The following is a 15,756-nucleotide window of genomic DNA, read 5'->3' as shown; positions in this document are numbered from 1 at the left end:
CATTTCTGGAGAAGGAAAAGAATGATTTGGGGGTAGAGAAGAGTTTTGAGGTTCCACGGAGACAGAAAAAGACATTTCAGAAAAAGCATTGTAGAAAGCTCTCCATCACCCACATCCTTCCCACTAAGTATCGGAATGTGAGAAGGTTTTGGCTGCTTTCTGACTTGAAAAAAAAATGCCCTAAAAGAGATACCTTAAAAAGAATTTTAAAAAACATCATTCTGAAAGAACATTGCCTGCTCTTTCAGGTAATTTTAAAGCTATGAAATAAGAATTCCCCCTCCTGAGGCAAGGTGTCTAAGGCAGTGACATCATACCTTTGAGTACTGGTAAAACCAAATCAGAGAAACTGTAAGCGCCCACGAGATAAAAATGTTGGGATGTGAAGAGGGGGTGTCCGTCGGCTCTCTCTCTGCACACAGATCTTTGGTAGCATCTCATGAGCAAACCTCCGTATTTTAGAGAGGTGTCGTCCAGGGGTTGGAGGCAGTGAACACGAAGTCTCGACCTTATAGGCAGGACAATTATCGGGCTGCCCCTCCCCTCCCAGCAGGACCCCATAACCGTTGCTTCTACAAAGATTTAGTGAGTCTCACTCTATACCAGGCACTGCTCTTGGCATTTTAAACATTTCCAAAAAAGAGGATTCTCTCCCTCCCTCGTTCACTCTCACTTCACTTCTAAAACTTTATTCCCTGAAGCCTCACTTTAATGTCTCTCAGAAGCGTCATCTAATCTCTTTCACTTTGGTGACAATCCCAAACAGCTAACCCACTGGGGCTCTAAAACACACAGATTTGGGAGCTGTTACGTCTGTAGCCTTTGGGGCAAAAAGGACTCAATTCCATACCCTTTTTCCTTTGCTAGGGACCTCCTTTGCAAGTCTTCATGCTCACTGGACTGGCTGCAGGGCTGGCCGTCCTTCAGAGTGACTCCCAGAGCTGCATGTCTAAACCTGACATGGGGCTCTGCTCGGATTCCAACCAGTTGGGCTCTTTCCACTCCGAGCTCTTCTTCTTATGACCCTTCATTCTCCAGTCGACCTAAGTCACTTTAGTTGTACCATCATTTTCACCTGAACTTCAAGGGTCATGATCACTCCAAGCTGAGACAATTCCCACTGCAAAGCGTATTCCATTACACAGCCATTGGTAACATATCCAACAAACTTCAGATCCAAGACTAATCTTCCTGCCTGTGCCCCCCCTGCACTTCCACACTAATCCACCCATAGCCAGCAAGGGCACACACATCCGGCGGCTGTGGGCTCTAAACCAGGGTTGCACATCAGAGGCACCTGCAAAGTTCTTAACTTTTTATTCTGAAATAATTATAGACTCACAAGAAGTTGTAAAAATACTGCATAGTACTCAACCTCTTCATTTCTCTCTTCTTCCTCTTCTTGTTTCCCTTAACCTTCTTTTCTCAGATATTACTTTCTGTGTAAAAATGTACCCATCACCCAACCTGCCCGATAGTTACATCTGACAGAACTAAAGGAAGGCGGTCGGCACAGTACTATGAACTGGACTACAGACTCTACTCGTTTGTGCCATTTTTGCATGCATTCGTTTATTTCATGTGTCTTTGCATATAATTTTATGACATTTTATCACATGTACAGATTAATCAAGATACAGAACAGTCCTGGAGACACAAAGGAACTCGTCCTGCTGCCCTTCACAGTCACAGTCTCCCTCCCCATCCCTAACCACCTGTCTCTTCATCTCTATAATGCTGTCATTTTAAGAAAGCTGTGGGCTTCCCTGGTGGTACAGTGGTTGAGAGTCTGCCTGCCGATGCAGGGGACGTGGGTTCGTGCCCCGGGCCGGGAAGATCCCTCATGCCGCGGAGCGGCTGGGCCCGTGAGCCATGGCCACTGAGCCTGTGAGTCGGAGCCTGTGCTCCGCAACGGGAGAAGCCACAACAGTGAGAGGCCCGCGTACCGCAAACAAAAAAAAGAATACTGTATAAATGGCATCATACAGTATATAACATTTTGAGACTTTGGAAATTTTTTTTTTTTCCAGGGTCCGTGGTTTTTTTTTTTTTTTTTTTTAATTTATTTATTTATTTATTTATTTTTGGCTGTGTTGGGTCTTCGTTTCTGTGCGAGGGCTTTCTCTAGTTGTGGCAAGTGGGGGCCACTCTTCATCGCGGTGCGCGGGCCTCTCACTGTCGCGGCCTCTCTTGCTGCGGAGCACAGGCTCCAGACGCGCAGGCTCAGTAGTTGTGGCTCATGGGCCCAGTTGCTGCACGGCATGTGGGATCTTCCCGGACTAGGGCTCGAACCCGTGTCCGCTGCATTGGCAGGCAGACTCTCAACCACTGCGCCACCAGGGAAGCCCTGGAAATAATTTTTGATAGCTTTTAATAAATAGCATCTCCTGAGTTTTATCACTACTCTCACTATGCCAACCCAAGCCCCAGGATTCTGATTCACTAGGTCTAAGGTGGGACCCAAAAGATGGCATTTTAAAAAGCTTCCCATATACACACTACTATATATAAAATAGATAACTAATAAGGACCTACTGTATAACACAGGGAACTCCACTCAATACTCTGTAATGACCTACATGGGAAAAGAATCTAAAAAAAAGTGGATATGTGTGTATCCATAACTTTGTATATAACTATGTATAACTGATTCACTTCACTGTACAGCAGAAACTAACATAACACTGTAAATCAACTACAGTCCAATAAAAATTAATTTTAAAAAAAAAGTTCTGCTCACATTTGCATGGTCAAAGCAAGTCACAAGTTCTGACTTCTGAGGGGTCGAGAAGTATAATCCTCTCCCAAGAGGGAAAGCAGATATTTGGTAAATAAAAATGAAATTTACCTGGATTGCCAAGTCAGAATCTAAGAGGACATAAACATTTAAGTTGCTCTTGGAAAAAGGAGTATCTCTGAAGAAAGCTGAGCAGGAGTGGACAAAAATATAAGTGGAAAACACAGGGAAAAAAAAAATTCTTCCCAGGAATCTTTATCAACTGTGGAGTATGAGCCACTGCCCTGGGCCATTTCCCTAGCTAATGATGTTGAAGATGGAGTCAAGTATCTTGCTAAAAGGCAGACAACATTACACCCATCGCTTCCTTCACCTGCCACACCACACAGCGCTTCCAAGAGAAATAGACTCGTCTGGTGCACTACTTCCTCACTAGCTATTACTTCAGTGCCTGTTCTTTTTCTTTTTTGATTTGAAAGTGGACCATTTTTTTGTAAAGTCTTTATTGAATTTGTTACAATATTGCTTCTGTTTTTTATGTTTTGGTTTTTTGGCCACGAGGCATGTGGGATCTTAGCTCCCCAACCAGGGATCGAACCCACACCTGCAGGTAGGCAAACCCACATTGGAAGGCGAAGTCTTAACCACTGGACCGCCAGGGAAATCCCCAGAGCCTGTTCTTTCTAAGCTGCCTCATAATTGGGTTTGTGATAAGGGCTTTTTTAAAATTGTTTTTAGCTCGAAGGTCTGCAAACTTTTATACATAAATTCTTACTTTTTCACTCAGAAATCATTTTTTTGAATGCATTGTAACAAATCCAGCCAATTTTACTAGACAAGTAAGTATCACCATGTCTGAATAGCACTAAAATGATGTGGCACGTCCTACCCTTATTTGTTTTCCCACCTTCAGTGGAAGGTGATTACAAAGTAAGCACAACATATTTCCTGAGTGCAGTTTGGCTGACATTTGGGATCTAGAGGATCCCAAACCAGAAATGAAAAACAGATGCCCTAAGGCCAGGCAGTCTCCCGGCCACACACAGAAGCCTCCAGTGAAGTGCTGACAAGCCAGGCTTGCTCCACGGAGGCAATGGCGACTCTTAGGACAGCAGCCAGGAGGAGAGGAACCCTCTCCACGGGGCAGCCACCGCGCCCTCAGAGGAAACAGGGAACCACGGAGAAATGCTTTCATGGGATGATGGTGGAGGTGAAGAGAAGGAAGAAATGAGAAGGCTGAGGGCAATTCATTCGCTCCTTTACTCCCCTGGATTCCGGAGCCTCCCCAGTGCGATGTGAGCTCCATGACAGAGGCGCGGTGTCTTCTGTCACCTGCTGTGCTCTAGTGCTGGACTTACGTAGCTGCTTAGCATCCACGGAGGAAGGCATTTACTACAGGAGTGGCTGGGCACCCCTCAAACGCCTCGCCGGAAGAGAAAAGGTCACCTCAGAGAACAGGACCTGCACTGATTCTGCTGAGAAGAGCGAAGGGGAGCAGTTTCCTGCACCAACCACAGTGGAGGGTAACCTGCTACTGCCTGGTCTCTGGAAGGTGGGATCCAATCAGAGCTTCCAAAACCAGATGCCTGGCTGGGCCTTGGGGTAGGTTCTCTGAATGCCATGTGGCTGACAGGGTCTGGGTGCTCCGGCCGGGTGTCAGGCCTGAGCCTCTGAGGTGGGAGAGCCGAGTTCAGGACATTGGTCCACCAGAGACCTCCCGGCCCCATGTTATATCAACTGGCGAGAGGTCTCCCAGAGATCTCCATCTCAATGCTAAGACCCAGCTCCACCCAACGGCCAGCAAGCTCCAGTGCTGGACACGCCATGCCAAACAACTAGCAAGACAGGAACACAACCCTACCCACCCAGAGAGGCTGCCTAACATCATACTAAGTTCACTGACACTCCAAAACACACCACCGGATGCGGCACTGCCCACCAAAAGGACAAGATCCAGCCCCACCCACCAGAACACAGGCACCAGTCCCCTCCACCAGGAAGCTGACACAAGCCACTGAACCAACCTCACCCACTGGGGACAGACACCAAAAAACAACGGGAACTATGAACCTGCAGCCTGTGAAAAGGAGACCCCCAACACAGTAAGTTAAGCAAAATGAGAAGACAGACAAATACACAGCAGATGAAGGAGCAAGGTAAAAACCCACCAGACCAAACAAATGAAGAGGAAATAGGCAGTCTACCTGAAAAAGAATTCAGACTAATGATAGTAAAGATGATCCAAAATCTTGAGATACAATGGAGAAAATATAAGAAACATTTAATAAGGACCTAGAAGAATTAAGAGCAAACAAACAATGATGAACAACACAATAAATGAAATTAAAAATTCTCTAGAAGGAATCAATAGCAGAATAACTGAGGCAGGAGAACGAATAAGTGACCTGGAAGATAAAATAGTGGAAATAACTACCGCAGAGAAGAATAAAGAAAAAAGAATAAAAAGAATTGAGAACAGTCTCAGAGACTTCTGGGACAACATTAAACACACCAACATTCAAATTGTAGGGGTCCCAGTAGAAGAGAAAAAGAAACGGTCTGAGAAAATATTTGAAGAGATTGTAGTTGAAAACTTCCCTAACGTGGGAAAGGAAATAGTCAGTCAAGTCCAGCAAGCACAGAGAGTCCCATACAGGATAAATCCAAGGAGAAACATGCCAAGGCACATATTAATCAAACTATCAAAAATTAAATACAAAGAAAAAATATTAAAAGCAGCAAGGGAAAAGCAACAAGTAACATACCAGGGAATCCCCAAAAGGTTAACAGCTGACCTTTCAGCAGAAACTCGGCAAGCCAGAAGGGTGTGGCAGGACATATTTAAAGTGATGAAAGGCAAAAACCTACAACCAAGATTGCTCTACCCAGCAAAGATCTCATTCAGATTCGACAGAGAAATTAAAACCTTTACAGACAAGCAAAAGTTAGCACCACCAAACCAGCTTTACAACAAATATGAAAGGAACTTCTCTAGGCAGGAAACACAAGAGAAGGAAAAGACCTACAAAAACAAACCCAAAACAATTAAGATAATGGTAATAGGAACATACATACCCATCATCACCTTAAATGTAAATGGATTAAATGCTCCAACCAAAAGACATAGACTGGCTGAATGGAGACAAAAACAAGACCCGTATATATGCTGTCTACAAGAGACCCACTTCACACTTAGGGACACATACAGACTGAACATGAGGGGATGGAAAAAGACAGTCCATGCAAATGGAAATCAAAAGAAAGCTGGAGTAGCAATTCTGATATCAGAAAAAATAGACTTTAAAATAAAGACTATTAGAAGAGACAAAGAAGGACACTACATAATGATCAAGGGATCAATCCAAGAAGAAGATATAACAACTGTAAATATTTATGCACCCAATATAGGAGCACCCCAGTACATAAGGCAAACGCTAACAGCCATAAAAGGGGAAATCGACAGTAACGCAATCATAGCAGGGGACTTTAACACCCCACTTTCACTAATGGACAGATCATCCAAAATGAAAATAAATAAGGAAACACAAGCTTTAAATGATACATTAAACAAGATGGACTTAATTGATAGATAGGACATTCCATCCAAAAACAACAGAATACATGTTCTTCTCAAGTGCTCATGGAACATTCTCCAGGATAGATCATATCTTGGGTCACAAATCAAGCCTTGGTAAATTTAAGAAAACTGAAATCGTATCAAGTATCTTTTCTGACCACAACGCTATGAGACTAGATATCAATTACAGGAAAAAAAACTGTAAAAAATACAAACACATGGAGGCTAAACAATACGCTACTAAATAACCAAGAGATTACTGAAGAAATCAAAGAGGAAGTCAAAAAATACCTAGAAATAAATGACAATGAAAACATGACAACCCAAAACCTATGGGATGTAGCAAAAGCAGTTCTAAGAGGGAAGTTTATAGCAATACAATCCTACCTCAAGAAAGAAGAAAAATCTCAAATAAACAATCTAAGCTTACACCTAAAGCAATTAGAGAAAGAAGAACAAAAAAACCCCGAAATTAGCAGAAGGAAAGAAATCATAAAGATCAGATCAGAAATAAATGAAAAAGAAATGAAGGAAACAATAGCAAAGATCAATAAAACTAAAAGCTGGTTCTTTGAGAAGATAAAAAAAATTGATAAACCATTAGCCAGACTCATCAAGAAGAAAAGGGAGAAGACTCAAATGAACAGAATTCGAAATGAAAAAGGAGAAATAACAACTGACACTGCAGAAATACAAAGGATCATGAGAGATTACTACAAGCAACTCTATGCCAATAAAATGGACAACCTGGAAGAAATGGACAAATTCTTAGAAAAGCACAACCTTCTGAGACTGAACCAGGAAGAAATAGAAAATATAAACAGACCAATCACAAGCACTGAAATTGAAACTGTGATTAAAAATCTTCCAACAAACAAAAGCCCAGACTCAGATGCCTTCACAGGCGAATTCTATCAAACATTTGGAGAAAGCCTAACACCTATCCTTCTCAAACTCTTCTGAAATATAGCAGAGGGAGGAACACTCCCAAAATCACTCTGTGAGGCCACAATCACCATGATACCAAAACCAGACATAGATGTCACAAAGAAAGAAAACTACCAGCCAATATCACTGATGAACATAGTTGCAAAAATCCTCAACAAAATACTAGCAAACAGAATCCAACAGCACATTAAAAGGATCATACACCATGATCAAGTGGGGCTCAACCCAGGAATGCAAAGATCCTTCAATATAGGCAAATCAATCAATGTGACACACCATATTAACAAATTGAACGATAAAAATCATATGATAATCTCAAAAGATGCAGAAAAAGCTTTCAACAAAATTCAACACCCATTTATGACACTCTCCAAAAGCAGGCATAGAGAAAACCTACCTCAAGATAATAAAGCCCATATATGACAAACCTACAGCAAACATCATTCTCAAGGGTGAAAAACTGAAACCATTTCGTCTAAGATCAGGAACAAGACAAGGTTGCCCACTCTTACTACTATTATTCAACATAATTTTGGAAGTTTTAGCCACAGCAATCAGAGAAGAAAAAGAAATAAAAGGAATCCAAATCAGAAAAGAAGTAAAACTGTCACTGTTTGCAGATGACATGATCCTATACATTGAAAATCCTAAAGATGCCACCAGAAAACTACTAGAGCTCCTCAATGAATTTGGTAAAGTAGCAGGATACAAAATTAATGCACAGAAATTTCTTGCATTCCTATACACTAATGATGAAAAGTCTGAAAGAGAAATTAAGGAAACACTCCCATTTACTATTGCAACAAAAAGAATAAAATACCTAGGAATAAACCTACCTAAGGAGACAAAAGACCTGTATGCAGAAAACTATAAGACACTGATGAAAGAAATTAAAGATGATACAAACAGATGGAGAGATATACCATGTTCTTGGATTGGAAGAATCAATATTGTGAAAAGGACTCTACTACCCAAAGCAATCTACAGATTCAATGCAATCCCTATCAAACTACCAACGGCATTTTTCACAGAACCAGAACAAAAAATTTCACAATTTGTATGGAAACACAAAAGACCCCGAATAGCCAAAGCAATCTTGAGAAAGAAAAATGGAGTTGGAGGAATCATGCTGTCTGACTTCAGACTATACTACAAAGCTACAGTAATCAAGACAATATGGTACTGGCACCAAAACAGAAATACAGATCAATGGAACAGGATAGAAAGCCCAGAGATAAACCCACGTACATATGGTCACTTTATTTTTGATAAAGGAGGCAAGAATATACAGTGGAGAAAAGATAGCCTCTTCAATAAGTGGTGCTGGGAAAACTGGACAGCTACATGAAAAAGAATGAAATTAGAACACTTCCTAACACTATACAGAAAAATAAACTCATAATGGGTTAAAGACCTAAATGTTAGACCAGACACTATAAAAGTCTCAGAGGAAAACATAGGAAGAACACTCTTTGACATAAATCACAGCAAGATCCTTTCTGACCCACCTCCTAGAGAAATGGTAATAAAAACAAAAATAAATAATAAACAAATGGGACCTAATGAAACTTCAAAGCTTTTGCACAGCAAAGGAAACAATAAACAAGACGAAATGACAACCCTCAGAATGAGAGATAATATTTGCAAACGAAGCAATGGACAAAGGATTAATCTCCAAAATATACAAGCAGCTCATACAGCTCAGTATCAAAAAACAAACAACCCAATCAAAAAGTGGGCAGAAGACCTAAATAGACATTTCTCCAAAGAAGACATACAGATGGCCAACAAGCACATGAAAGGATGCTCAACATCACTAATCATTACAGAAATGCGTATCTAAACTACAGTGAGGTATCACTTCACACCAGTCAGAACAGCCATCATCAAAAAATCTAGAAATGATAAATGCTGGAGAGGGTGTAGAAAAAAAGGAACCCTCAGGGGTTTCCCTGGTGGCGCAGTGGTTGGGAGTCCACCTGCCGATGCAGGAGACACGGGTTCGTGCCCCGGTCCGGGAGGATCCCACGTGCCGCGGAGCGGCTGGGCCCGTGAGCCATGGCCGCTGAGCCTGCGCGTCCGGAGCCTGTGCTCCGCAGCGGGAGAGGCCACAACAGTGAGAGGCCCGCGTACCACAAAGAAAAAAAAAAAAGGAACCCTCTTGCACTGTTGGTGGGAATGTAAATTGATACAGCCACTATGGAGAACAGTATGGAGGTTCCTTAAAAAACTAAAAATAGAACTACCATACGACCCAGCAATCCCACTACTGGGCATATATCCTGAGAAAACCATAATTCAAAAAGATTCATGTACCACAATGTTCACTGCAGCACTATTTACAATAGCCTGGACATAGAAGCAACCTAAGTGTCCATCAACAGATTAATGGATAAAGAAGATGTGGTACATATATACAATGGAATATTACTCAGCCATAAAAAGAAACGAAATTGAGTTATTTGTAGTGAGGTGAATGGACCTAGAGTCTGTCATACAGAGTGAAAAAAGTCAGAAAGAGAAAAACAAATACCATATGCTAACACACACACACACACACACACACACACACACACACACATATATATGAACTTTGAAAAAAAAAAAGGTTCCAATGAACCTAGGGGCAGGACAGGAATAATGACACAGATGTAGAGAATGGACTTGAGGACACAGGGAGGGGGAAGGGTAAGCTGGGACGAAGGGAGAGAGTAGCATTGACGTATATACACTACCAAATGTAAAATAGATAGCTAGTGGGAAGCAGCTGCATAGCACAGGGAGATCAGCTCGGTGTTTTGTGACCACCTAGAGGGGTGGGATAGGGAGGGTGGGAGGGAGACGCAAGAGAGAGGGGATATGGGGATATATGTATACATATAGCTGATTCACTTTGTTATACAGCAGAAACTAACAACATCGTAAAGCAATTACACTCCAATAAAGATGTTAAAAAAAGAAAAAGAATGAAAAAAAAAAAAAAACAGATGACTGAGGAGCTGTCACATTAATGCCACAGAGGGCCCACCTCATGTCTCACCCAGCCCAGTTTCAGAAGGTGCCACCCACTGCCACCTTGTGAATTCAACACAGCCACTTCCCAGGACCCAGAGGCAGGAAGACTGGTTGTTCCTCAGCATCGGTTTGCCTCTTCTTCCCCAGTAACAGGAGGTTGAGCAGGGCACACAGAAGCTCAGAACAGACTCGTTTCCCAATTGCCTTTGCAGTTAGGTAGGACCAGGGACCCAGCAAATGGGATATGCATGGGGAGGCCACAGAGCAGCTCTAAAGGAGGCAGCTGGAGGTTCCTCTTTGCCCCTTCTTCTTCTTCTTCTCTTTTCCATCCTGGTGCCTGGAACTCAGATGCAATAGCTGTAGCTCTGGCTGTCACCTTGGTCACAGGAACAAGGGTCACATCCCAATGAATAAGGAAAGGATGAGAGGAAGGAGCTCGGATCTCCGTAGAACTTGTGGGACAGAGCTGCCTGGCCAGCCTGCACTGCCGACCTCTGACATTTTACATGGGAGAAAAATAAACTTTTATCTTGATTAAGTCAGTTATTTGGTGTGTTTTCTATTATCCACAGCAAACCTAATCCTAGCTAAAATTGATGTATAAAACAGACATATACCCTACATATCAGATGCTGCCAATGAAATGACTTCTTAAAGATTTAACATCATTCATATATCTGACTCCTTCTTGGGCCTAGTTCCACGTTTGGCCCTTATCATTTTTTGAGGAAAGACTCTCAGATTTCGTAGCAACATGACAATACTTACAAGAGCATATAGGACTCACATAAAAACAGCCTGCGTCCTGATTATTTGATTTCTGAGAAGCAGATGGTGAGCTTACTTAGCCAGGGGACCCACCCAATCAAAGTTTATTTACTTCTAAGTTCACATGCCATCCTAATCAACCTGAAATAAATATGGAACACGGAGCCAGGCAAACAAGAAGTGTTTGTTCCACCAGATGAATTAAATGAACATATAAGCACGCAGGTCTGCCTTTCTTGAGGATGAAAGTACACCAATTTTATTATAATCATGCGGCCAAAGCCCCCAAAGTTCACCCTTTTTTTTTTTTTGCTTTTACTTTAGGGCTGAGACAGCTACTGTGTTCTCAGATGAAAAGTGGCTTGGTCTGAGCAGTCTAAAACAATTATCTGGAGAATTTAATTTCCTAATGAGAAGAACACCACGAGTTAGTTTTCCTTCTAAGGGATTGCTGGGAAGTTTTCCTGCATCCAATAAATTTTGACTCAACAAAGGGAAGTCAGGCCAGAAAAACCTAGGAAGAATATGAAATGTCTGGGACCTTTATCCAAGTGATGACTGTAGGGTGGAGGGTTCCCTATCCAGAGACCACCTCTGGGATGCAGCCTGTACTCACTGGCGATGCAGGAAAGGGGGAGGCAAGGCACTACCCTGGTCCCAGAGGTGGGACCGCAGGGCAGCCCAGCCTTGGAGGGTTGGCACAGGGTGGGGAAGGCAGAGTGAAGCTGACAAGGAATGGGAGCAGGTCTGCAGCCCCATGGCCGAAACCCACATCCTAGCTCTGCCACTTATTAGATGGGTGTCTCTGAGCTAATTGCCCACCCTCTCTGAGCCACAGGAACTGCCTGCATTGCAGGGCCACTTGTTGGAAGGATTAGTGATATGTATCCAAATTCCTGGCTCATAATGGGTGCCTGTTACACTTATGGAAATATTATTATATATCCAGGGCATTTCTAATCCAAGGTTGGAGAATGATGGTGCTTAAATGAAAAGCCAGTACATATATTAATGACTGACACCTGGGTATTTGACCAGCAGGTATTTCCTTCTCCCAGCCTCCCTTTCTGACTTGCAGACAGGCACAGGCTTTTCTGCACTTCAGGCTGTTAGGTCAGCGGGGACTCAGCATTGCCAAAGAAATGGAGAAAGAGGAAGACTGGAGAAAAATGGAGAAGGGCCACATATCCAGTTGCACAGTTCGTGCAATGAACAAAAGCATTACAATTAAGAGGCACTATTTACACTGCAGATATCATAGAATTCTATCTTTATTTTGATAACTTTCCAGCACAGAAATATCTTTGTTTTAATAAAAATATTAATGTAATGATAATTTCCTGACAGCTGGAAATAAATCACCTTGAAGGAATGACTTTCTCAAGTTTACACAAAAGTACCATATAAGTTAGTGATGGAGCAATCAGGATGCTGCTGGGGAACTTCTGGCTTAAACAGATATTCCTTCTGAGCCTGGGAATATGCCATGCCCTCCACTCACTCAGCAAGTCAAATTCCAACCAACTCTTGGAGCTAACTTTTTCTGAAATCATATTCAACTAAAGGCATATGAATTCAATGTCCTAGTCTACCAATATCATAAACTCAACGTGATAATCATGATCCCACTTATAACAAAACCTGGGACCCATCATAGGGTCAGGAATGGCAAAACAGACACATGGGTCCCTTTGACTCTGGAATCCTTTCCCCCTTCTTCCTCTTTCCTATACACCTCTCAGCGCCCTTCCCTCCCTAATTAATCTCTGCACCATCCCTCACCATCCCCCAAAGCAGCTTCCTATTTAGAGCCTCAGACCTGGTGAGAAAGTGATAAGCTAACACACACTCTGGAGCTGGCATGATACAAACTCAATGTATTACCTCTCCCATTGGGAATTAATATTTAAAGGAGCGTGCCCTCGAAAGGCCAAGGCTTAACTCAACAAATGATGCCAAGGGTGGCATATTCCAAATAGAAAAGGGAACAAAGAGGAAAAGATTGGGGTCAGAGTGTGGATGGGGCTGGGGAGTAATTACCCAGAATTCTCAACTGATACCCCATCTAAGACTTCATCTTCATGTAGCAGTCCACGCCCACCTTCATAACACTGAATTATTACAAAATCATGATAAAATGTCTTTGTACAGTGCTTTATTTTTCAGGTCGATCATTATGTCTAAGCACTGAACCACAGCCCCATTTGTAAAGTGAAAGCACTGCTAGGCTGTTATAATAAAAAAAATCATTTCTATTTGAGTAAATCGTGGCTCAAAATTCAGTTCCTTATGCAAATATGTAGTGTAGTTATTAACAACACAACCTACTTTCTAAATCATTACCATCATCCATATAGACTCTTGGTCAGGTTTACTGGCCAAATTTCCACACCCCAAATGAGGAAAGAACATTAAAAAAACAACATTTTTGAGCCTACTTGGGGAAGGTTTTGCACGGGATCTTGGCGATGCAAAAATGTTTCCAGATGGGTTTCTCTCCTTGTTTCACATTTCTGGATTCAGACTCTAGGATAAAATATTCCTGAGCTACTTCGAATATATTTTTTCAATTAGCCAAGAAAATAAATAAATGAAACAGAAGAGATTCAGCTTTGTTGCTCTTCTCACTCCAAGTTTGAACTCCACCACCTCTGAAGGCGTATGGGTAAGAATGCACTGCATGGACTGACTTGGGAGAATTGTCTTTTTCACCCACCGCTTCTAATTTACTTGTATGTATCTTTTTTCCTGAAATGCCAGTAGTGCATAAAGAATTCATTGATGAGCTCTTAACTCCTGATGAGAAAAATCTATCAATGTCTAAAGAGCATGTGAAAAAGAGGTGAAATACGAACAAGCAAACTGAAAAGTTACTTATTTTCACAATTTTTCTGTAAATCTAAAAATATACTAAAATTAAAAGTTTATTTAAAAACCAGTCATCTGTGTCTGTGAGTTAAACACAGTGTTAAATGCTCCAGAAACATTTTCTCCACCAATCGCTGCTAGGAAACTGCCAGAGGCTACCGTTATTTCATTTTTAGAGGAGAAAACTGAGGGTCAGACAGCTGCGCTTTTGAGAGAAATGGGAAAGACTCTCAATAAACCAACTCAATACCTACTAAGGCTTCTGTCGGCACTGGGGCGTCTTAAGAAAGCAAAGAATATTGAATAATGGCACTGCTAATTAGTATAGAAGGACACCAACTTCCCCCTCCAAAAAAAGAAACATCCACCTGCCACTTTCAGCAAATACGATTTTTATGGACAACAGGCTCTAATGATCTGTGACTTAATCTGTTTTCTCATCTGTAAAATGGGACTGATTTAACAGTACCTACTGTCGAGGTTGTGTGAGGATTAAGTAAGATAATGCACGAAAGCCCTTGGCAGGCACCTGGCACTTACAGGCAGGCCCAGTGGGAACCATCCTCAGGCTATGCCTTTGTCCTGGGCAGCGGTCTGGGCGCAGGTTGGCGCTGGTCTGGCAGGAGCCCAGGATCTGCAGCCCCGCAGCACGCGAGCCACCTTCCTTGGCCGCCTCTCATTCTCCCTGACCCAGTAAGGTGGTTGAGAGTGTGCGTGTTATGCTGCCACTTTAGCTAATGAGATCATACTGGCTAAACGAAGCTAAGCTAATGAGCTCTGCTTAGCTCATCAGCTCCTAAGAAATGAGCTTTCTTTTCTGGTGAACAGACAGTCCCCAAAGTTAATTCCCACGTTGGCTGTCTGAAAGTGGGAATGTGTTTTCCCACAGAAACAATGCGATAAATGAAGGCAGAGTTCTCAGGCCAGTCCCAATCCTTAAGGCAGGGAACAATAGTGCAGGAGTTCTGGGTCCTAGGAGCCATGTGTCTGTGGGGCAGGGAAGAAAGAAACAGACTCTTTCACAGGTTGGGTAAGGGTGAAAAAATGGAAGAAAAAAAAGAAAGAAACATCAACGACTATTTCATTCCAACCCAACTAAATGACCACAAATTTCACAAAATGTATTCTTTGGTTCATCACCTAGAAGGTTATTTACTTTCCTCACAGCTTGTGAAACATCAAAATGGTATCTGCTGGAAGGACAACACAAAGAAATTTTGTTAAAACCCCTTTCCCATCCAAGAGTGCGTATCAGGAACTGCATTTGTGTTTTCTTGTATGTGCTTAGACTTTAATGAAAGCAGGTGCTCTAAAATAAAGCCAAATCTATGAACTCAGGTGAAGATGAACATAATTTTTTATTGTGCAATGCAACAAATTAGTTCAGAAAGCAATAGTATGTACGCATCACCAGTCTGAGAATATTAATACCTTCAAATGAGGGATGAAATGTGGCTCACTCATCACTTTTCTCAAGGAAGACATACAAGCTTAAAATGAGAAATTCTCAAAAGAATTTCACGTTGAAGATAAGATCTGTTGATAGTTATGAGGATGGAGAAAATCACAACTCCCTTTCACTACCTCCCTTAAGTCAAGAGCAAGGGAGCCCCAGACTGGCAATCAGCGTACGTTTCCACCCTGCTGTTAGGCCTCTGTGTTACCCTGCATGAGTCATGTAGCCTCATGGTCCTTAGTTTTCTCATCTGCAAAATGGGGGGATTTTTAACCAGTTTTGCCATTATATGATCGGAAGTAAAAGAAAAGGATTCCTGGATATAGCTAGTAAAATTCTAGAACACAGTTTGCCAAGAAATTGACCAGAGTCAACATTAATCATGAA

At 42.1% G+C, this 15,756-nt stretch overlaps 1 protein-coding gene across 1 annotated transcript in view; it reads right to left on the bottom strand.

Annotated features, from left to right (window-relative positions):
• ZDHHC14 (zDHHC palmitoyltransferase 14) overlaps positions 1–15,756 on the bottom strand; it is a 275,705-nt gene that overhangs the window by 235,837 nt on the left and 24,112 nt on the right. The window lies entirely within an intron of this gene.

The sequence above is a fragment of the Grampus griseus genome (genome assembly GCF_964374135.1).
Source record: "Grampus griseus genome assembly, chromosome: 13".
In the NCBI taxonomy this organism is placed as follows: domain Eukaryota; kingdom Metazoa; phylum Chordata; class Mammalia; order Artiodactyla; family Delphinidae; genus Grampus; species Grampus griseus.
This window is presented reverse-complemented; position numbering and strand designations above follow the sequence as displayed.